General features: G+C 36.2%; 1 protein-coding gene across 3 annotated transcripts in view; it reads right to left on the bottom strand.

Moving 5' to 3' along the window:
- The window catches only part of LOC133517124 (hemicentin-2-like), a 217,322-nt gene that overhangs the window by 187,350 nt on the left and 6,880 nt on the right, over positions 1-23,092 (bottom strand). Inside the window, exon 1 of one of the 3 annotated variants that reach the window (XM_061850283.1) lies at positions 8,460-9,020. The exons of 1 other annotated variant lie outside the window; for it this stretch is intronic. The gene's annotated coding sequence lies outside the window, so the exon portion shown is untranslated. Of the gene's footprint in view, positions 1-8,459; positions 9,021-23,092 lie in introns of those variants that run through there. One more of the 3 variants, XM_061850285.1, reaches the window with a different exon arrangement.

The following is a 23,092-nucleotide window of genomic DNA, read 5'->3' as shown; positions in this document are numbered from 1 at the left end:
CGACAAAATGTTTTTGACGGATTTTTCCCTTCTTTGTCAAAATGTTTTCTAGGATGCTTTTACTTGAACCAACATGTAACTATTTTAGTACACGCAGTACAGTCAGCGTCAAATACTTTATAGCAGTCAAAGTGGACAAGTAGTTCGGTACACCATATATTTAGTATGGTTTAGTACTATTTGGCTACTTTGGTTGTTACAAAGCATTTGACGCTGACTGTATCTAAGCAAGTTTAACATTTTTTTTTACAAAAGAAGTAGGTGCCTCCTGAGTGTATTGAAATTTAAACTACGTCCAAAAGAGAGGTACGGGCATTGTGAATGTCATCTCGCTTTGTGTGTACATTTCTTACCTTAAGCAAGTCAGTGGGTTTGACCCAGGAACCGCCACTCTGTCCATGTTATCTTCTCTCTTCCTCGTCTGGAGATTTATTGTCAACATAATTTCAATTGTTCTCGATTTCAATTGTTTTGACAGCGCACTCTATGACGCCTTGGCAGAACTGCGGCAAACGCCACTCAGATGTAACGTAACACCCTAGCTTGCTCTATTTATAAAATATGACGTGGTAGAAGGCGATAGATGGCACGATTCAGTCATTCTCCGACATATATTTTAGCGGCAATTACTTATTAACTTTCGCTGGTATAAAAAAAAATAACGAATCCTATTACACTTCATCGCTTCAATCTTCAGATATAATAAATAACCAGGTAGTTTCTTTAATTTGCTAGGCAACGTAACACGATTTTCAGAGTAAAATAAAGATTTTTAATTTAAAAAGTAAGTGTATTGACTCATTTTCAATCCCCCACTCCTAACCAACCCAACAAGCTCCAACCGCCGTATTCTGTCCTCATCGGTTACTATTTTTTCGTAACGCAAGTTACTAATATTTTGCATGAGTGTTTCAGCATTGGAGAAATATTAAGAGTATCGTTTACTACATTTAAATACGTTAACTATATACTGACATGATTTTAAACACGAAGTAAAATCAGCATCATTTAAGTGATGCCTCAGCCCATTTATGTAACGTTAGTTACCAGTACATAATAGTGTGCTGAGTCAAGATAGGTACTGGTTAGATTTCAAGTCACTTCCAATTTATTTTAATGAAAATCAAGTTTAGCACCTACTGCACCAACAAAACAATATTTATGTATGAATTACTCCAAAAATACCATTGCAACAACTTGCCGCTCATAATTTTGAATGATAACAAAATATTCTGAGCCGACCTTACCTAAACTGGGATAAAGCAATGAAGAAAAGAAGAAGATACAAAGAAAAAATCTAGCGATAGATATTAAGTAGGTGTATAGTAAAATGTGCTATTTTTAAATCGATATTTACAGGCTTGTACAAGGATTTCATCGATTATTTTCTAGTATGTATAACTTCAGTCTTTGAACTAGCCGTATGCTTGTCAGAAACACGATGGCTCATCTTTTTCTCGATAGATTTTTGCTTTGAAAATATGCTTAAAACTGTATTTATTTCGATATTTTAGAAGTACTATGATGAATATCAATATGAAATTTACTTCATTCAATAGCTTTTAAGTAAATCTAACATTTTGCTTGTCAGTTTATCGATGCGTTAAATTTTTCATTCATAATTATGAATTCAACATTTTGTCTACTAAACGTTACCCTGCGCGGCAATACCGTCAGTACGCCAGTACGCCCGTGACCACTGTCAGCGTCGGACCTGTGCTAGTTTAGCGGACGTTACATAAAATGGATAATCACACTATAAATACACAAATATGTTATACACACAATGTTTTCATCACTCTTACGAAGAAAAAACTAATTTTTAAGCTAATTGATTCTTAAATACGGTGACATTTCAGACATCCATCCGTCATATTATCTTTTTTGACAAGTTTTACACACGCACCTGTCCGGCATACATCCACGATTAACCAAATGATGAAATGGTGCCTTGCACCCGAGTTAAACACTCTACTTTTCATTTTTAATACGAGGAAGGTAAAATACATGTACATTTTAAAAAAACACTGCTAAGTATAAAATTCAGTAGTACTTATTTCGTGAGGGGTACCTACTTTTAATTATCAATTTAGGTAAAATAATATTTTAAATGGCTATTACAGTAATAATCAAATTGAATACCTATTTTTAAACGTAAACAAATAAAATTAATCCGCTTGTTTAATTTATATAAGTCATGATATTGGAACAGCTTCATTTTTAACACATACAGGATGCAGGAGATATACTGGATTTAAATAGTGCTTAGTGAAAGGTACCATTTTACGTTTTTGTGGAAGTGCTCAAATGGCTGTAATAGTTTATGTTATAAGTGTTGAATTTGTTTGGTATTTCTGGTTTATTAACTTTCATATGGTATACACTTAAGACTTTATTTACAACATTTATCAACTATTTTATTTTGTAAGGTGAGCAGGAGTGATATTTACCCTTCAAATTCCATTCAAAATTTTGCAAGTACTCGGTTCGGAAGTTCGTATATATTTGTACCTCTCGCCAATATTAAATAATAAGCACTAAATACGCTATTCGATTAGAACAATTAAATTATTGTCTTCTTCTTCTTGGTCCCTCAATGCTGAGGATCGTGACATCATGTCCTTCTGTTAACTTTGTCCTTGTTGTTGTTAAATTATTGTAATGTTTATGCATTTCGCCACATGCACCTAACTAATCAAACCTAGCAACAGTGACAGTTTTCCAGTTTCCTTATTAAAAATGACTACCACCACAAAACAAAGTTATGATTGGAGGTAATTGTTAATTAATTTTCTACGTAGGGCTTAAAATTCAAAGGTTAAGTCATAAAAAGTGCCCGTGAGGAAACGGATTTTTTTTAACCACGTATTCCTGAGGTCATAAGAAGAATTTCATGTACAAGTTTAAGTCAATTCCGCAAAAAAAATGTTTTTTTTTTTTTACTTTTTGTATGTTTTTAAACATATTAAGATCATGTTCTTGGAAAATTTATGGATTAATATAAATTGGTACATTTTTTTTCTTAAAAATTAGTCTATTCAAATGTTACCTTGTGACTTTGACATCTGTAAAGAAGGTAGTCTAGACTAGGTCCCAAAGTGGCGACTGGTGACATAGCCATCAAAAAGGCGTTATGCACTAAAACACAACGAAAAATATTTTTTTAAATTGGTATTAACTCTGAAACTAGGCGAATTAAAAAAGTTTATATGACATTTTTGCCTCTAAATACGATTCGGAATATACTGTTAAAATCTTTCCGTTTCCTCGAGGGTACCGTGTATTTACAAAATAACCTCTTTAAAAATCAAGACAGAACTCGACCTAGGCGTTCGATCCCGGATGAACGGTCCTTAGCAACCAAGCGTTAACAAGCGTGTGTGTATGTATGTATGTTTTCCTTGTCTAACTTGCTAGCTACTTTTGGGCGCTAGAAGAGCGTAAATATACTTCAAAGCCTTTAATTTTGCCACTAAATATGGCAACACCTCACTAACCACCCTCTATTGGCCGACAGCTTTCTGGCTATCGCATCGACCCGTGAGTGGTGGGCCACCACTTGAAGGGATAAATAACATAGTTGACGATAAAATAATTTTGTTCATCGGAAAGTTTTGTATGTTAATTAACTTTACGGAACAGGTCTTAACTGTACTTCTTTCCAAAGGAAAATAATACTCATTGAGACAATTCTAACAACCTCAAACGCAATTTGGTTGCGATATTTTGACACAGAGTTCCTATGGCCACCTCCTCTCTCATGCATCAGATCAGCTCGATGGTACCATAATATTTCATTGTCACCCTACTTACATATGTATGCAGATTTTCAACTACATCTGAAACCTCAGTGGGTCAAATATACTTGTAATATTTGATTACAGACAGAGTAGATAGACAACAGACTGATTCTTTAGTAGACATTAATTAAAGTCAGTCAATTATACTCATTACTATATAACTTCGAAGTAGTAGTAGTAGTAGTATAAGTGCATTTTTGCCATTATAAACTTTAAATAATAAATAATAATAGCAGTTTTCTCGACTTTTGCATTTAAAATTTATAATCGTCTTCATTGTCGTCAATTCAAAAAATAATATAGAAATAGTCGTTACAGTTAGAGTCATGGTTCTTTTTTGAGAAGATAGCATAATTTACCTACTTTTTGGAGCTACATATGCTTGTGCATACCTTATGCTTATGTTTTCAGTTATCTCAATACCAGCAAAAACATGCTACCTTTTTACGTTCACTTCCACAAATTACTTAGCTTTGCTAGTATTCTTCCTTTTTTCACTACTTGCCCGAAATTGACTTCTATTGCATTTTTAAGGTCAACTAAGTTTTGAATAGGTATCTATATATGATTTAAAGCAGACAGTTGTAGCTTTTGTCTGAATTAGTAAGTAATATTATTTCGACACAAAACGATTTGGTATCATTTTACTAGGTTCTCAATTTGCCGCGGTATACTCTAGTATTATATATAATTATCAAATTTTTAAAATCATTAAGTTTAAATCATAATCAATATAAATTTCCGGAAAAGATCCCAGAACTAACAAACCAGAATACGGATAGCGTCAGAATAAGGACGTAGGCTTGCTGCGAGCGCGGCGCGCGGGGCGCCCGCCTGCCTGCTTTACCACTTCGTCTGCTTCACCCCCTCAAAAACCTAAAATCTGCCTATAAGAGCGCCTTAACCTCTATTTAAAAATAAATTGTTATTAAACTATATGTTGCTACAATAATGAGGTGGTTTACGTGATAATAATTTAGTTCGGTTTAGCTCAGCAGTCTTAAAATATATAATATTTTCACGTCAAGAAAACTAAAATAATATTTAAATGTTTACATAGTCACGAAAGTCAACAGTCTACAATAAAGATTAACGGATTAGTTCAGAGCCCGACCTGACGCGAACAGGCTATACCGGATTATTATAAATGGTCCTTCCAGATAACTTTTGAAGAAGTCATCTTGGATTTTCCTCCTTTTTCCGTCTTCCACCGAGGTTGTGTGCTTGATAAACAAATGATCTCGACTCGGGATTAAATTACTTTGTATCTTTATTTTTCTTTTTCCATTGCAATCATAATATTGATATTTGAGTTGGCAATGTTTTGATTGTTTCGGTTTCAAATAAAGGAGGCATTAATGTTTTGTGATGTCTGAAATTTGTTTGGCGCCTTAATTATATTTTGATGTCTTACCAGTGTACAAGGTAAAGGTCATAAAATCGTTTCAATAATCAGCTTGAAACGAGAGTCAGATATAAAATAACACGTTATGTATATGTAACCGAGAACAAAAAAACCTCCAATTATAGGTATAGCCTCGTGCCGCCCAATGTGCAACACATTGTACAGTCAAGATATTAAATATGGATACGGACAAAGTGACTAATATATGTACACACTACCTTAATATATAGGCAATAAGGTCGTGTGTAGATATTTTTGGGACTTTTTCCGTATTTACTACTATTCCATACCTTGACTGTGCAAAGTGACACTTAACATACTAACTGCCCAGACTTAGAAATTAAATTCAGAGCTAAACGCCCAGTGTACAGTAAACTGTAATGTTCATGAAAGTTTGTCAGATGTCCGTTTTACATGTTCGCGCTAATATGGAATTCAACTAGAGGATGGTCGGTTCGGTGGCGACTATTTTGACAGCTGACGTTTGACAAATATTCATAGACAAGTGTTCTACTTCCGCAATTATTGAAACATTGCGCCATCGCGCACGGCACATGGGTATATCTATATATAATCTTGATATTTTATTAAATGGATCATGGCTTTTTTCGTTTAGAAAAGAATATAAAAATTAGCCTGTTTGTTTTATTGACATATACTGTTCTTTTTTACAGAGGCACTAATAAATCTTTTTATTTCTTAATCGTAAGATGTGTACATCATGTTGCATAATATATTACGTTGAACGTTATATTTTACGTTCCTAAATTTGTAACTATTAAAGAAGAAAAAACGACAGTCAGAGGCTGCGTTATAGACATTTGTGACTTAAAGTTAAGTACATAAAAGTTGATAATATATATATATATGTATATAGCTTCTCAATGTGCATTTAAATGAAATAATAATAGGATGATTAAATTTGTTGTATTTATTTTTATTCACATATACCCAGAAAAAATTAAAAAATCCTGCTCGAGTTCTCAGTTGAAAAATGTTTTTTTAAGTACGTGGGCAGTTACGACCTAAAAATATTATGGATCATTTATTGCACACTGGGCGTTTAGCTGATCTTGCGTTTTTTTTTCTTGGGCGGCACGAGGATATGCAGATTTTATTCAGTTATTCTACCTGTAGTCAGGTTCAAAATTTGAATCTTTTATCGAAACGTTCAAATATTGAATATAGATAACAAAAAAAAAAATCATGCATGTATGCCTATTTATTTTTAAAAAATTGAAATTTTGGACTGAACTTTTTTATTGATAATGTTAGCCATTGTCCACAAAGCCAAAATCATTACACAATTTATCAAATTCGGCTTTATTAGTATAATTTCTGTGGCGACGTTACTGGTGCGTCGTTGTTACCGCCGCTGTATCCGTAATTTTTTTTTGACAAAATTAGTGACGGTCGCCATCTCATTAATGCCGCGTGCCTCGATTACGAGTATAACGTTCAATCTGTCAGTCATTTTAACATCAAACCCAGAGAGACCGCGTCGGCGTCAAGGCCGCAGCAGCTCTGCAGTAATGCCGCAACAGTAGGTAATGTAGCTGCAGTTGCCATCTAAACCGTACCTTTATACTGAGAACCAACATACCCGCTATTTGTGACATATTTGTACTTTTTTAAATGCCACAAGTAAAATTTATATCATATATGTTTTTTCTGGATTTACTCACGCAATTTGCTTAATATGTTGATAGAGTCAGACCATGACAAGTCTGAAACGATTTTGATAACACACGCAGTGCAAGTGTTATCTATTCGTATAATACGTCATAATTTCATAGAAGTTTTTGACATTTAAAATAAGACTTGCACAGCGTGTGCTATCAAACTCGTTGCAGACTTGTCTTTGACTGACTCTGTTCCAGTGGATATGAAATAATTATGTTTAGTTTGTTGTTCAAATCACCCCAAATATGTCATTGTTCTAAACGCAAACTAGATAACAGTAGTATTACTTACAGCCTATATAAGACGATCTCGTATATCTCAATAAATGATTGGTAACGTAGCAACTTGTTTACTCGTAAACAGACTCTACTATATTTTTTTATTTCGATTAGACATATTATATGGTTGTGAAGTAGCAGATTTTTTCTGTTTTTTTATTGGCTTGCAAACCTAGTGATTTTGGCGATATTGGAATAGCGGTCGAAGCGCCGAATATTCGGCATATTCATTTTTACTCATATTTATTATAAAAACTGTTCGCCTATAAGCGTTTGCTAATATAGCTAATGATAAAAATGAAATAATATGGAATTAAGTGCTTCCAAGGTATACGTTTAAAACATTAAATGGTTTTCAGTAAGCTTTAAAACGAAATATTTTTAATACAAAAATAAATGCAGTAGCTGGCTAAAAGCCGCCTATTATTGCCACTTCCCGCGATCGGCTTATTCTAAAGTACTAAAGGCAGCTTACGACATAGGTACTGTTTGTGTCTCTGTATTACTCTACTCTTACATATTAGTGTGATAGAGAGATAAGCGTTTCTTTCGCTACGAGATGTAAACGATTGGCATCTTGGCTAGGCACTCTGTACGGTGGCAACAGTGGATCTAATAGGTATTCGGTTTTTGCATCGAATACAGTACTCCGCAATATTCAGCCAAATACTGAATACTCGGCAAAGCAGCCGAGTATCGAATCAATTCGAATAGTATCGAATAAGTGTCGAATATGCTTGGCATCTCTGAATTAGGGCGTCGAACGCTTGAGTGCTTTTCTAATAATTCGGTCGTCAATCTTCATTAAATTTTAATTTATCTTACATACCTACTGTTAAAAAATTAATACTTTTTAATTAAAATATTGTTTTTATTTCTTTTTTATTGTGAAACATACCACGTTCCCACATATTTAATTAAAATTATGTTTTTTTTTTTTCAATAAATAGAAAGTCGACGCATTCTATTATTACTAATATGACAGAAAAAGTCACTGCCCATTTCCAAGAAAAAAAATCCAAACTTCACTAAAAATATCTGTAAGAAAAGTATACAAAAACACACCTGGCTCTTGAGACAGAATTTCATCAGTAAGTAAGTAAGTTTTGTTTCAACAAAATGCTGAAAACATTTTATATAGCTTTACCAACGAACCATTTTCATAAACATTAAAAGTTATTCCCGTCTTAGCACTAAAACACGGGACATCCTTATAGTGTGCCAGCCGCAAGATAAACAAAACCGAGCACCACAAATCGTCGGTGCGATAAAACACTTAAGCTTCGCACTCACCGTAACCCGGGATAAACTTCGCTCGTTCATCATGAACACCGTTCACAGACACTACAACAAACACAGCCAAAATACGCGAAAACTCTTTAAAATTCAAACAAGTTCCTAAGGTAGCACAGGCTGCGGTACCGCCAGCATCAGACCGCATCCTTAATTCATGCACATGCAACGTTTTTAATTCACAGTATCCGTTAGAGTTCAAATTGGAATCGTACGAATTAGTGACGCGTCAATGTTCGGTGCTAAATTGGACGTTCGTGTGCGCTAGCTGAACGCCGCGCTCACACTACCTAAGGGCGTATCTTGACAGATCCTTATTGCGCTTGCGTGAAACGAAGTGACTCTTTGGCCTGACGGACTTATTCGCGAGTTAATTAATATATCAACTTTTCTCCGCCTCTGAAGGTATAAAGTAAGTCCTTTAATAAATATTTGGCTTAGTGTCTCTTTCCTTGTGGCCGTAGCCGCAAAGTTTTGACGTAGTTAACCTCCACAATTTTCCTTTCTCGGCTAAGTAACTAATTAAGGTGTTAATAAATTAATTTTCTGAGTCCCCTTGGTTGGACTAGGCACTTCTATCCTCTAATTACTAACGGAGCTTACTAATTGACACACTAATACTTAAGAACTCAAGTTCAATTTTTGCATGAAAAAAAAGCCTCGTAGGTCTTCCCAACTAGCAAAACAGTCCTATAAGAATTGATTTATTCATTCTGTAAACGTATAACAGCCAAGTTACGGTTGTTTAAACACCAATATATCGTATAATAGCGGTTATCACGACTATTTAGTGATTTTCGCTAATTTGTGTTATAATCATGTCGTATAAACGTTTTCCTACTCCTCTACTGTTATCTGTCATTTATACATTCATTAACACGAATATAAGAACTTACATAAAAGGTTTCAAGGAAAGTCTATATTGTCTATTCCTCATAACAGCACTTGTGCTTTAAAATCGCTATAACGTTACTGCGATTAATGACTACCAACTTAACAAAATCAAAACCAATACAGTTTCAAACTAAGTGCATTGCTGCCAACTTACAAAATATTAATTTGGTTGCATAGTAGAAAAAATTGCTTCATAAGTCACGCATGTGACACCCGTAATATAGCAACACCCATAGACTACGAAGACCGCTTAGCGTTGCTTGTTAGTCTCCATAGGCTACTGTGGCCAAAATAGAGAAAAAAACTGTCCAAAAATTTAATTTAGCAAAGAGCAAGTACCAGGGCCTCATGAGTCACGAGAAGGTGTTGCCGAACGGCCGGGCTGCGGCGGGCCGGGCGCGTAACAAGATATGCTCGCGTATCTTAACTATATACTTTTGCTTTGTTTACCTAAATTAAGATTTATTTTTGTTGACTCGTAGGAAAAGTATTGTATGCAACGTTGTATAAGTAGGTAAAAAATGCTCGTGGCGTATTCCTTTACAATGTTCGCCTACGCCTTCGGCTCCGGCTCACATTGTAACTCACGCCGCTCGCCTTTTTTGACCCTTCTTATACAACTGTTGATTTTATGCACTATTACAGCACTTTCGTTTAGCACTTTTATTACATATTTTTACACATGCTGAAATAGCGCGACTAAATCACTTATATTCAGCACTATTGTTGTATAGAAATCATATAACAGCTATATGTCGAATAGCTAATTTCCTGAATAAGGCGCTTTAAAACCACTGTTACCCAACTCTTTTCTCTGGTCCTATAAAAGCATTGTAAAAGCAATTCAATAACTATTTAACAACAATGCTGCTGTAACTGCACGCTTATATCGTAAATCGTGTAATGGAGTTCAAACCGCTCTTATAGGAGCTGAAGTGTATTTACAAGTTTTATACAAAATTTACTCAGCGTAAAGTACTTTTAAAGAGTTGGAACTACATTAACAGCACAAATCAGCCATTTCATCATTCAGTTACACATGGTAATTTTGCTAAAAAGGATAGGAATAAGTGGAAGAAACTTAAAAGAAGCGTTAATTTTCGTAAAAAAAAGTTAAAAACACATGAAATCAGATGATATACTCAGCAATAATTTTGGTTGTTCGACTTAAAGAACCTTAAATCCATTAATAATGGCCGCATCTTGTGCTATACATGTAGCAGTAAACACATTTACACGACTTATAATCGAATAAATGAGATATAACAGAATCTAGATCGTGTAAGAAAATTTTTACTTATTATAATTAATATTTTATTATTCAAATATAAGATAATAGGTGGCCCATGAATATATTTCAGGTAGGTCGTGAATGTATAGGTCAGTACCGAACCCCGTTATTCAGTTTCCTGCGCTTACTTTTAGTATCTCCTAGATATACCTCGAAATGCCTCTCGCTTGACATATTTGATACAAGGGCTGCTATTTCTTTGCTGGGTACGACAGAGAGGAGTTTGAAAATGAGTCCATATCGTAGGCAGCGGTGAGGTCAATGAAGACTGCTGTGGGTTTTAATTGAGTTTGGAATCCATCTTCGAAATGCGTAAAAGCGAGCACCTGATCAGCGCATCAGCTACGTCCTTGTTGAAATCCAGCCTGTTCCTGTGGTATAGCAGCATCAATGGCCGGGGCCAGGCGTGTTAGCAGTAAGCGTTCCAAAATCTTGTATGTACAGCTTAACAGAGCGATCGGGCGATAGTTTTCTGGGAGATGTTGTTCACTTTTTCCCGGTTTTAACAATGCAATGACATTGCATAACTTAAATTCGGCGGGAAGTTGGTTTTAAGCATGATGTTAGTGAAGGGAGCAGCAAGCCAACTTACAGTCAAAGGGCCCATGTTTTTAATGAATAGGTTATAAATCCCATTAGGGCCCGCAGCTTTGCCAAATTTTAGTTGTTTAATGGCGTTTACAGTCTCCGTGATTGAAAAAGGTCTTGTTAGATGGTCATTTGATGTCAGATGCATACTCCGCTTCAGTAATGTCAATTGTTTTCGAACGTATTTGGTAGTGCAGGAATCCCGTTTGGCCCGGGTTAGATCAACCATTCAGTTTGCTATGGCATCAGGATGAAGTAAGTATAGGATTTTTTGACTGGTATTTTTGTCAGTGAGATGATTCAGAACTCTCCAGTCTTTCCTGTTCGACGTCTTAAAGTCCATGCTTTCTACTGTAAGTTTATTTTGGTCCACTTCTCTTTCCGGTTTTCGTCTAAAGACTTGAATATTTTGGCCCCTGCTTCGTGGTTTCCGGTAGACTTGTATTTTTTGAAGAGTTTTTCGCTTTCCTCATTCCAGCCAGGAATATAATCCTTCCTAAAACCCCTGTAAATTGTGGTCTTAGCTGCCAGGATAACAACTTTGGTGAACTTTTTATAGTTTGCAGGTCGGGGTTCTACATTCGCAGTCTCCAAGTCACTGTCAAGCCGTTTCAGGAAACCGTCCCAATTCGCCTTTTTGAAGTTCCAGCGTGGCAGCTTCATGAAATTTGTAAATGATATTTTTATGCCAATTTCTAGGATGATTGGTCGGTGTTGCCGTTTGGAAAGCTTGGGAGTATGTTCCGGGTCGCAGGTAGTGGTTGGTCTAGAGGGTTTTTGCTTACAAATGTCAAATCTGGATTGTACTCTTGGTTCCATCTTGCCGACACAAATGTTCCTTTATCTTTCGCGTCAATGATACGGTGCACATCAGGAAGGTCGTCCCATTTGGCTAGCTCTGCAACATTTGTGTTTGTAGTTTTGTAGCGCCAGTTGAAATCGCCGCAGGCAACACTTGGGTGACGTAAAATAGGAGAACTTCGAGTGGCCAGGATGTATGAGGGGGTTTATATACGTTAATTATCTGCAAATCTCCTAGTTGAATAATGGAAGTGTGGATGTTCTCTTTTATCTCATCTTTTTAAAACGTGTATTTGTTGCAGACTGTCTTTGCGTAGGTTGCTATGCCATATTTAGGGTGGTTAACCGCAGCAACAATGGAGAAGCCTGGGATATAGCCCCTGTTTATTAAATCTTGTCCGTCTTTGGTGTGCGTTTCCCGGATGCAGATAACGTGAATTTTATTTTCTAGAAGTATTCTATATAAGTAGTCACTTTTTGCACGGCTTATGCCTTCAATGTTCAATTGGCAGATGCGAACTGAAGGTCCTCTTGCTTTTGTCCTTTGATCCTTATTATATCGTATTTTAGTTTTCAATGGTTTCCAAGATGTTATATCTTTGCCTACAATCGCCTTTCTTGCTGTTGCTCGTTTAGCGCTACCCAGGCAACAAACAACATTAAAAGAGGTATGAATACATAAAAATGGTCATTATTTTTTATTAGTAATATTTGTCCTGAAAGACAAAATTAAAGGATCGTTTACAAACATTCTTGTCCTTGTAAAATTAAAATCACTTATTAAATAGATGAATGAGTATGAGTATGAATATGAGTTGAATTTTATTGCTGATGTCGAGTCCATAGCTTGCTATTAGTCTTACCATGCGATAAAAACTCCGATGCCTAGTGATTACAGGATGTCTTGTTGTTTTTAGACAAAACGTTGGCTATTATTGAACGGTATTGTTACTATTTGGCTTAGCATCGATTTCAATAAGTATATCTGTTAGAAACGCATAAGTACCTATATTTAAACAGGATAATATTTTTTTATCCTTCTTAGAATCGGTTTTCTTTATTTTTGTAAAAGTTTTTTCACCATATCCTATTTCAGATATATTGAGGTACTTTAATGACCCCTGACTCTAAATTCATATATAGTATACCCATTCTGTATAACCCTTTTAGTTAGAATATAGACCTACAATTGCCATACAACACCGTGTGCTCCGGATGCATCGCCAACCCCGTTATTTATATTATATGTTACAATTAATTGAAAACATGGGTTGATGGGTTTGGAAACTATCCAACGTAGGGGAATCTTATCTTCACCGTTGGTGCCCAAATTCACCAGAGTTAAACATTAAAATAATAATTTTACCAAAAACTTAATAACGCATAAAACGCAATAGATAAATAAAAATTCTACAGTAATCTAACTTCGCCACTTATCTCCAGATTCACCTAATCACTTCTATTAATTATGAAAATAAGGTATACTAAAGCTTATTCCAAATCATGACACAATTTTTAGTAAAATTATGATTAAATGTTAGCTAAGGCGAATTTACATACTCGTACTACTAAAGGGTACGTAGTTTTGGCAATAGGTACTTATTTTCAACGAACTGCGACATTGATTACAGGGTTTGATCATCATTGATTTTATGATCTGCCAATCGAGACCATACTTTTCAAATTTGAGAGGCTGTATTATAAGCGCTAACTATAAGTGCTTACAATTGTTACATTTTAATGAAATTCCGCATGTAGCATGATATCAATTTTTAATTTATTTTATTCGAAATGATAAAATAATGAATATTGATGGTAAACAGGAAAGAGCAGTCCCTAAAGGCGTCACGCCCCGCACGCCTAATCAATTACGTCACATAATACAACAACGATACCGCAAACAAAATAGAAACACGCAAAACTAATAAAATTAGCAATTGTATACTTAATGCCGAACGGTGCAGTGTCGAAAATAGAATGTTTCGGTTGTTGTGTCACCTCTTTTGTGTTTGATAGTTGTCTTTTAATTTATAACATTAAGTTACATGTTAGGTGCATGTAATAAATAAATCTATCAAGTTTTTATAATATATACTAGACAGCATCAACCAGATAGCCTGGTTCAAAGTGGCCAAATATATCGGAACACATCTTTATATCTATGGTAACAAAGTCGTGTCATACTATATTTGGTCGCTCTGGCCATCATTGCCTATTTTATGTTAACTCTACCATAGATAAATAAGAAGTAAGGGATAGAGTTCTCATTCCATACATCAGATTTGGTACCAAAACGCTTATTTTCGTAGTAGACCTCTATCTAGTTTCGAGTAGCAGAATTATCAGTACTGCTACTTGACAACAGATGTTGCAACGGACGATGAGACTAATGCTCAACAATTTTCAGCTAATATTATAACCGGATTAGCCGGAACTCTCTTTTCAAATCGTTTTGCTTGTAATATTAGTTTTAAATTGTTGAGAAATACATTTTCGTCAGTCGCGACAATCGAGACATCTAGTGTCAAGTAGCGGTGCTGATAATTCCGCTGATTGGTGCGAGTCGACTATCCACTCACATAATTTCGATTTTGGCAAAAGGTGCCCTGAATTTCTCTGACGTTTTGTAGACCAAAAAGTAACAATGTATATGGTAAAAGAGTAACCGACTTTCTACTCCCACATATACTAAACACCTTACCTAAGAACTAACTGTATAATCTCATTAACACTGAAGGAAACCATGTCAAATGTATGTCATTACTAAAAAAATACTATCTAAGCCCAGAGTAATGTATATTAGATATAAGTACAGAGATAATGTTTAAATATAAATTAAGTTTACTGATCACCTGTAAGAGCTGTCGTTGTAAATTGATTCTACTGTCTCATACATAAGGCCGATATTTGAACGATCGATACAATAACAGCTTCGACAGGAAAATATAACTAAGTATGTAATAATAGTATTAAGCATACGCGGATTGGTCCGCGCGATCTCGCCAACTATTACATAAACCCTAGAGGTTTTCAATAGTGGCTTTTTGTGTTAAATCTTGTTTCAAAATTAATAGTTAATAATAAAAAAAAAGATACCACGACACGGTTATTGCATGTTATTTTCAAAAATCGATAACTTTGTTTCTGCTAAAGCATTTGCAATGATTCGTTCTATACTATAAAGATAAAAAGCGGCCAAGTGCGAGTCGGACTCGCCCATGAAGGGTTCCGTACCATTTATGACGTATTAAAAAAACCTACTTACTAGATCTCGTTCAAACTAATTTTCAGAAAAAAGTGGCTGTGACATTAACGGACAGACATAGACAGACGGACATGACGAATCTATAAGGGTTCCGTTTTTTGGCATTTGGCTACGGAAACCTTAAAATACTATTGTTATGTGTTGTTATTTATAATAAAAATAATCATTAAGAATACACAAAGTTAACCCAATGAAATAATTACACATTATAGTGCAAAGTTTTTTTTATAAAAAACTAAAGATAACTAAACACCTTAATTATTTTCTTATAAAAATGCTGAGTACTTATAAGTAATTCAATTTCCGATAAGAAACTTTTGAATGGCTTAACTTGCCTTAAAACAATATGATGATTGTTTTGTGGCGACTTTAGACACTAAAGTATTAAAATAAAGCAATTTAGAAATCTGATTCAGTTATTATCTTTAAATATAATGCAAATTAATTATATAAAAGAACAGAAATTATCTTGGCTGCCACAGGCACCAGGTTGTACTTGCAGCTCACCGTCATCTGTATTGATCGCTAAACCTGTGTAATTAATTAGGATTGAGTATATATTTTATGGATTTTTTAATTTACTTTAAGACTAAAACTATTAAATGACCATTATTTGTTAATCAAAAAATATTTGTTTATCTTAGAAATGTGGGGATTTAAATTACGTCCAACAAACTACTAAGCTATTGTTTTGAAGTGAGATTTTTTGATTATTAATATTAAATAAGAATGGAACATAAATGGACTAGCTCCAAACAAAAATGAAATTGACCTAGTAATGACTGAACATAAACTAGACATTCTATTGATATCCGAAGCCCATTGTACATCCGCGTCTAATATCAAATTTAATGATTACCAGTGCTACATAACACTACATCCAGATGGCAGGGGTCACGCCGGTACAGCGTTGATCGTGAGAAAATCTATCAAACATTTCGTCTTGCCCGAGTACAGGACAGAACACTTGCAGGCTACAACAATAGCGGTTGAAGATGCAGCGGGGCATCTGAGCGTATCAGCAACGTATTGTCCACCCAAACATAAAATCACCTGTGATATGTATGAAGATTACTTCAAGACGCTTGGAAATGCGCATGTAACACCTCTGGAGTTGCAGGCGTCCATAGGCTGCGGTGACTGCTTACCATCAGGCGGGCCGTATGCTTGTTTGCCACCGTCGTGGTATAAAAAATAGGTTTGTTGCTGGCGGAGACTGGAACGCCAAACACACTTACTGGTGCTCCAGGCTAACAAACACTAGAGGCAGACAATTATTAAAAAGCATAGAGAATATGAACCTTCTAGCATTCTCCACCTCTGAACCAACCTACTGGCCTGCAGATCCAAAAAAACTCCCGTACTTGCTAGACTTTTTCGTGACAAGAGGTCTGACTAGGCACTATCTCAAACAAGAACCCTGCTATGACAGCTCCTCAGACCACACGTCTGTCTTACTAACTATAAGCACTATGCTGATTGACAAAAAAGAGCCAGAAGCTTTATATAACAAACAAACAGATTGGGAGGCTTTCAAGAACTACTTAGAGGAATCGGTTAATCTAAAAGTTGCGCTTAAGACTCCTGATGATATAGAAACCGCAACTAAGTATATCACTGTTCTTATTCAAAAGGCCTGCTGGTTAACCACCCCAGAAAGCCACAACCGCAAGCAACGTGATAATTATCCATTATCCATTAAAAGCATTCTTCGAAGCAAAAGACGCTTGAGGCGGGTTTGGCACCAAACTAGATTGGATGTAGATAAAACTGCGTTTGAGAATGAAGCTAGGAAATTAAGGGAAATGCTAAAAAACTGGCAAAACATCACCTTAGAGACGCAACTAGAATCACTAACAGGAACTGCAGCAACAAACTACTCGTTGTGGAAATTTACGAAAAACTTTGACCAGCCGCAACTAGCTAAAGCACCACTTCGAAGTAGCACAGGTTGGGCGCGAACCCCACGAAAAAAAGCAGAAACTTTCGCACGACGAACGACGCAGAGTCTGAAATAGAAGTAGACAAAACACTAAGTAAGCCCTTCCAAATGTCACTTCCACCAACTCCATTAACTGTAGGGGAAGTCTGGAGAGTAATCAATGATCTGAAAGATAAAAAAGCACCATGATTCGACCTCATTTCAAAAGAAGTCCTAAAGCATCTACCGAGAAAAGCAGTAGTATTCCTGACGACACTATATAATGGAATCCTAAGAGTACAATATTATCCCAGTTTGTGGAAAGTCTCTCAGATACTCATGATACACAAATCAGGGAAACCTGCTAACGAAGTTTCGTCATATAGGCCAATTAGCCTATTGCCGACCCTATCGAAAGTCTGTAAAAAACTGCTTCTAAGAAGTATCCTTCCGATACTATATACTACGTACTACTACTAGAAGAGACAAAAGTCATACCAACGCACCAGTTTGGCTTTAGACAAAACCACTCCACGATCGAACAAGTTCATAGAGTCGTAGAGCGAATTAGAAAGTCACTGGAAGAAAAAGAATACTGTTCTTCAGCTTTTCTAGACATTCGACGGAGTGTGGCACAAAGAGCTTCTTTACAAGATACGCACATACCTGCCCCATAGCTACTTTAACTTGAGAGCTATATGCTCCGGGGGTGGAAGTGAAAGATGCATAAGACGCGAGTTGGCCCAGTGGCTGTTATCAGCCACTGGGTAGAAAGCGGCGTACACCTCTGAACACCCCTGAGCCGCTCACACCGGTGTTGCTCCTGGTCGTCTTTACGACGGCAGTTTCAGGGGCCCATCTAGTCAGCGGCAAGTCACCGCCTGCCTCGATAACGTGTTTAAGCATTGTTATGGCAGGTGTCCGGATCTCTTTACAATAGCCCAATCTTTTGACCAGCCAAAGTTCAACACCATAACCGGCCCTCTTCTCCACTTAATTTACAATAGCCCCTACACCAGCTGGGACCGATTTACGGGTATCTATTTGTACCCGTGAATGGGTTCTAGCTGGTGTATTACATAACATCAAATTTGTCTAAAAGGGCCTATGCGCTGTTGGCTTCGGCCCCACGCATGCCTCCCAAAGGTCCGGGACCCCATGGTCCCGAGATATGGAAAGACATACAAATAATAATAAATAAATAAAAAGTCAAGGTCTCGATTTTTTTACTATACAAGTATCTTTTTCTTTCTAGATACTTATATAGGTTTTGTAATATAATTTTTTTTATTAAAATGGGAATTTGGAATCAACTTCTGTTTATTATACCTTCATAAATAATTAGCTTGTTACTTTCATAAATAAATTATAAGAACCCGAGACGTAGCCCGATGAGACGGGTTCTCCCCCACTTATCAAACGGTCAAAGTCTTCCTAATGGCTCTGAGGGAATAAAGTTACACTAATTTGCATATATTACCTTTTCTCGCTTAAGAAACTTGGAATGAAGATGTATTCCGCTTGGTGATATCAAGTATACTCGTATCAATGATAACTACCGTAGTCAAAAATTATAGTTACCGACGTGTAAGATACTGTTTATAAAATTTTAAGTTACTCCGTGTTTTCCTTAGTTCCGTAGTCAGCTAGGAACCCATAGTGTCGCGATTTTCTTTCACCCGTTTTTTTTATCCGTCCGCGGCTTATCTCAGTGACCAATGAACTAGATATTTGCAATTTACCATGGGCATAAAAACACACACTAAAGTATAATTTTGTTGTCTGATTAATATTAATAAACAAAATAAGCCTGACATTGTGATAATAGATCGATCGTAACGCCGGGCCTTGCTCATCGATATTACCGTCCCCTATGATGAGAATCTCGTGAAAGCCAAAAATGATAAGTCCAGTAAGAACCTAGAATTGACTCACGAGATAACCGCCATGTGTTATGATGATTCAACGATCATTGTCCCGATAGCTGTTTCAGCGAACGGTCTCATAGCGAAGAGTCTTGACCAACATCTTAAGAGACTCTCGCCAGGTGGTTGCATTAAGGGTCAGGTGGAGAAGGCGGTGATATTAGACACGGCGCGGATAGTCCGGTGGTTCCTCTCTCTGCGGCCCTAACCACCGGCAACTTGGGCCCTGCCTCGCTGCAGGCGGCACCTTAGGTTAGGTTTGTATAATGTTTATATGTATCGCCTAACCTAAGAAGAAAAATATATAAATGAATAAAATAATAATAAAAGGAAAAGAAAAACTGGAAACATATACGGATGAAAAACATTTTTTTACTTAAACTCTATAATGCAGAGTGGAGTATTTGTTTGTTTGAATCTTGCGAATGCGATCTATTATGATATCAGTACTCATGTATTAATTTAAAAGAATATCCGGAGCAAACTGTACGAAGCTACATACAGAGCGTGGTGAAGTTACCCGAAATTCTCCTAATGTAATAATTATTGTAAAATGGACATAGTCAGCAGAAGCCGTTGAAAGCAATAAAAATACTTGTTATTACTATGTTGTTCTGTTGTTGCTATGTTTTGTTATTTTCATTTTATTCTTAAATTTTTTTCTACATAATATCATTAGATTACGTCTACTGGGACAGTTTAGTCTAGTAGTCTCCGTAGCCTATGTACACCTGCAACTCCAGAGGAGTTACATGCGCGTTGCCGACCCTAACCCCACCCCCCTCGTTGAGCTCTGGCAACCTTACTCACCGGCAGGAACACAACACTATGAGTAGGGTCAAGTGTTATTTGGCTGCGGTTTTCTGTAAGGTGGAGGTACTTCCCCAGTTGGGCTCTGCTCTAGATCTGGAATGACATCTGCTGTGCTGTGCCCTACCACACAAGGCGAGATGACATTCACATTGCCCATACCTCTCTTTTGGACGTAGTTTAAGGACATACCCGGGTACTGTAAAACGTTGTACGATACATGTGCGAATAGGTACTTTAATTTATCGCCATTCGTTTCGAATTTCCTATTTTTCTCACTTGTATCGTAATGTACTATTTATAACTTGTAAGAAATGAAATAAAACAATTACTTGTAAACCTCCCAAGTACACCATAATTATACTAAATAGGACGGAAGTACCCGTACGGATACGGATGCATATGTAACTGTTCACGAACACATGCATATTTAGTTTCGAAATAAAATCAGAGATGGCGCTGTCAAATGAGTTCCCATGAAACTTTTCAAGAGGGCTCTCTTTTTATATTATACCAGAGAGAATTGATTGTAATAGAGAGTAAAGTCTAAAGCAAGGTTTATATTAGCAGGAACTTGCATGCACTTTTCGTTACATTGCGGTATCTGATCTTACTTTTGAATGCAGTTTACTTTAGTAGTCGGTAATTTAACGTAAATTGCATGCAAGTTCTTGCTAATCTACTCCTCGCTTAAGAAAAAAACGTGCCCCTTAGTTTGACTTCCAAAACAGATGGCCACTGCGCCATATGTTTTGCGGTCACTAAATTTTCAAACGTCATCTTTTGACAATCAGAGTTACCGCTAAATGTAATGTAGCTGTTCAGCACCATCTTGTTTACCTGTCAAAGTCGAAGCACGAAATTGTCTAAGATTTTACGCATCTTAATCAATGTATCTTTGATTATACTTACTATGGGTACTTTTACGGTATTTTTCGATGACATTTGTCAATTTTGTGGTGCCGATATCATAGCAACAGTCAAAACAAGTCAAAGGGCCTACTGCGAACACCAAAGTTTTCAAAATGCGGACATGCTTCTCTTTTACTCTTATTAAGCAAGAATTTTATTGAAAAAGTAAGATGCCCGTAATTTGAAAACTTCGGTGTTCGCGGTAGGCCCTCAGTTGCTAGATTTCGATAGGCAAGGCCAAGCGCGTTGGTACTACAATTTTCATTTTTGCGACACGGTTGGTCTGTGGAATTTTCAGAGATATATTAATATCTCTGAAAATTCCACAGACCAACCCTTATAGACTGAGCTTATAGGACGCCTCGCGGTCACCGCCTGTATGGGGTACTGAGCACATATAAGATTGCACGCGCGCCGCTCCAAACAGAATTGCTCAAATTTACGACCTGTTAACAGTGTGCCCGTCTGTACGAAAATAAATCGTAAATTATTGAATTCGTTCCCTAATAATGGTATATTGCACCATAAAATGTTGTGGCAAGTCATCTAAGACTTCCAAATACAAAACAGATGGAATAACGTTCCACAGATAAGTCAAATTCATTATTTTGTTGAAAATTGTTCCTTGTCCGCGGGGTTCATTTTATACTAGTCAAGATGGTTGTACTAAGCAGCAACGAAGCGCCCGTCCCTTTTCGTCAACTTGAAAATGCAATGTGCTATCTCTTTCACGTAAACGAATAGTGATGTGACGATGATAGTTTCGTCAGTTGTGGAACTTCGTGCTTTCGTACGTACCGTATTGTACTATTTTAAGAAATATGAAGAATAGTCTGATTCTTTCTTATTTTTAATTGAGAATAATTAATATGTAGTTTTATTTAGTTGGTAGTTTATCTTAGTAGGTAGGTATACGTAGTATAATTTTTAGTTAGTATATTGAGATCGTATCAAAATAAGAAATGAAATAAAAATCCAATCATTAGTAGGCTTTCAGAGTCTGGTCTGGAACGCCCATGTGATATTCTCCTAGTTCAAAATGTCCAAAGGCTGCCACCAAAGTGACGAGGTGTAATATGTGTATTATTTCAACGCCTTTACCAAGTAGGGGAGCGTGGGGCTAGAAGTAACAGTTTTTGGAAAAAGGTCTGTATTTCCTAAAATATACATGTTTTTGTGGTTGTGAGTAAGAGGGTTTGTAAAGTATATATCTCAGCACTAATTCCAATTAAAAAATAGTTTAAAATCTTTACCCATCTTTAACACCAGGTGAAAAAAATGGGAGTTGTTACAACTTACCCCATGTCTGGGGCTAGTTGTAACAGGCTCGGGGCAAGTTGTAGAAATGAAAATACTGGCAACATTTATAAGAAAGAGTACGTTTTTATTGGTTTACCTTGACATTGATAATGGCATGTCCCGCAGCTGGTGCTAGTAGCTTGCCATAATGAAGGGTCGCTTGGATCCTTAGATATCGATTTTCATCTCAATCAGAGCCAAAATGCAAAAATCCAAGTTGGCGGGCGTTTGTTTAATTTTGATGAGGTCAAAATTATAAAGGTATATATAATATAATATTCATTATAAGGATCTTCAGATATCGATTTTCATCTCATCGATTTTGATCAGAGCAAACATGCAGAAATTCGTATTGAACACGTCGTCATAGGAACAGTTTGTATGGGAATAGTACAATACCATAGAGGACGGGAAACGAAGGGTTGCATGCCAAGTAGATATTGATGGCCGAGCGTAGCGAGGTCGGATAGGGATACGCGGCCGGCAACCCCGTTTCTCACCGAGATTTGTATAGTGCTTTTCTCAAACATGCAATGAAATAATTTAAAAAAAATAGGATGACGATGATGACTGATGATGATGATGATTGATTATTACTTTCGGGTTATTAAGAGGGCAACGAAAATTTCAATATTTTTACGCTACGACGCACGGTTTAAGAGATACAGCCCTATAAAGATTTCTACATGACTGAAAAAAAAACTTTATGGTGCTGTATCTCCTAAACCGTGCGTCGTAGCGCAAAAATAATGAAATTTTTGTTACCCTTTAAATTCTAGAAATAATATTTAACAAACACAAAAAAGAAAAAAAACACAAAAAACAAAAAAACAAAAAAAACATAATTGCAGAATTTTGCTTATAGGTTTTGTATGGTTAAATGAATGCCAAGACGTGCCATAATTTAAAAACAAAAGAAGGTTGCCT

This window comes from Cydia pomonella, chromosome 4 (assembly GCF_033807575.1).
Source record: "Cydia pomonella isolate Wapato2018A chromosome 4, ilCydPomo1, whole genome shotgun sequence".
NCBI classification, from domain to species: domain Eukaryota; kingdom Metazoa; phylum Arthropoda; class Insecta; order Lepidoptera; family Tortricidae; genus Cydia; species Cydia pomonella.
This window is presented reverse-complemented; position numbering and strand designations above follow the sequence as displayed.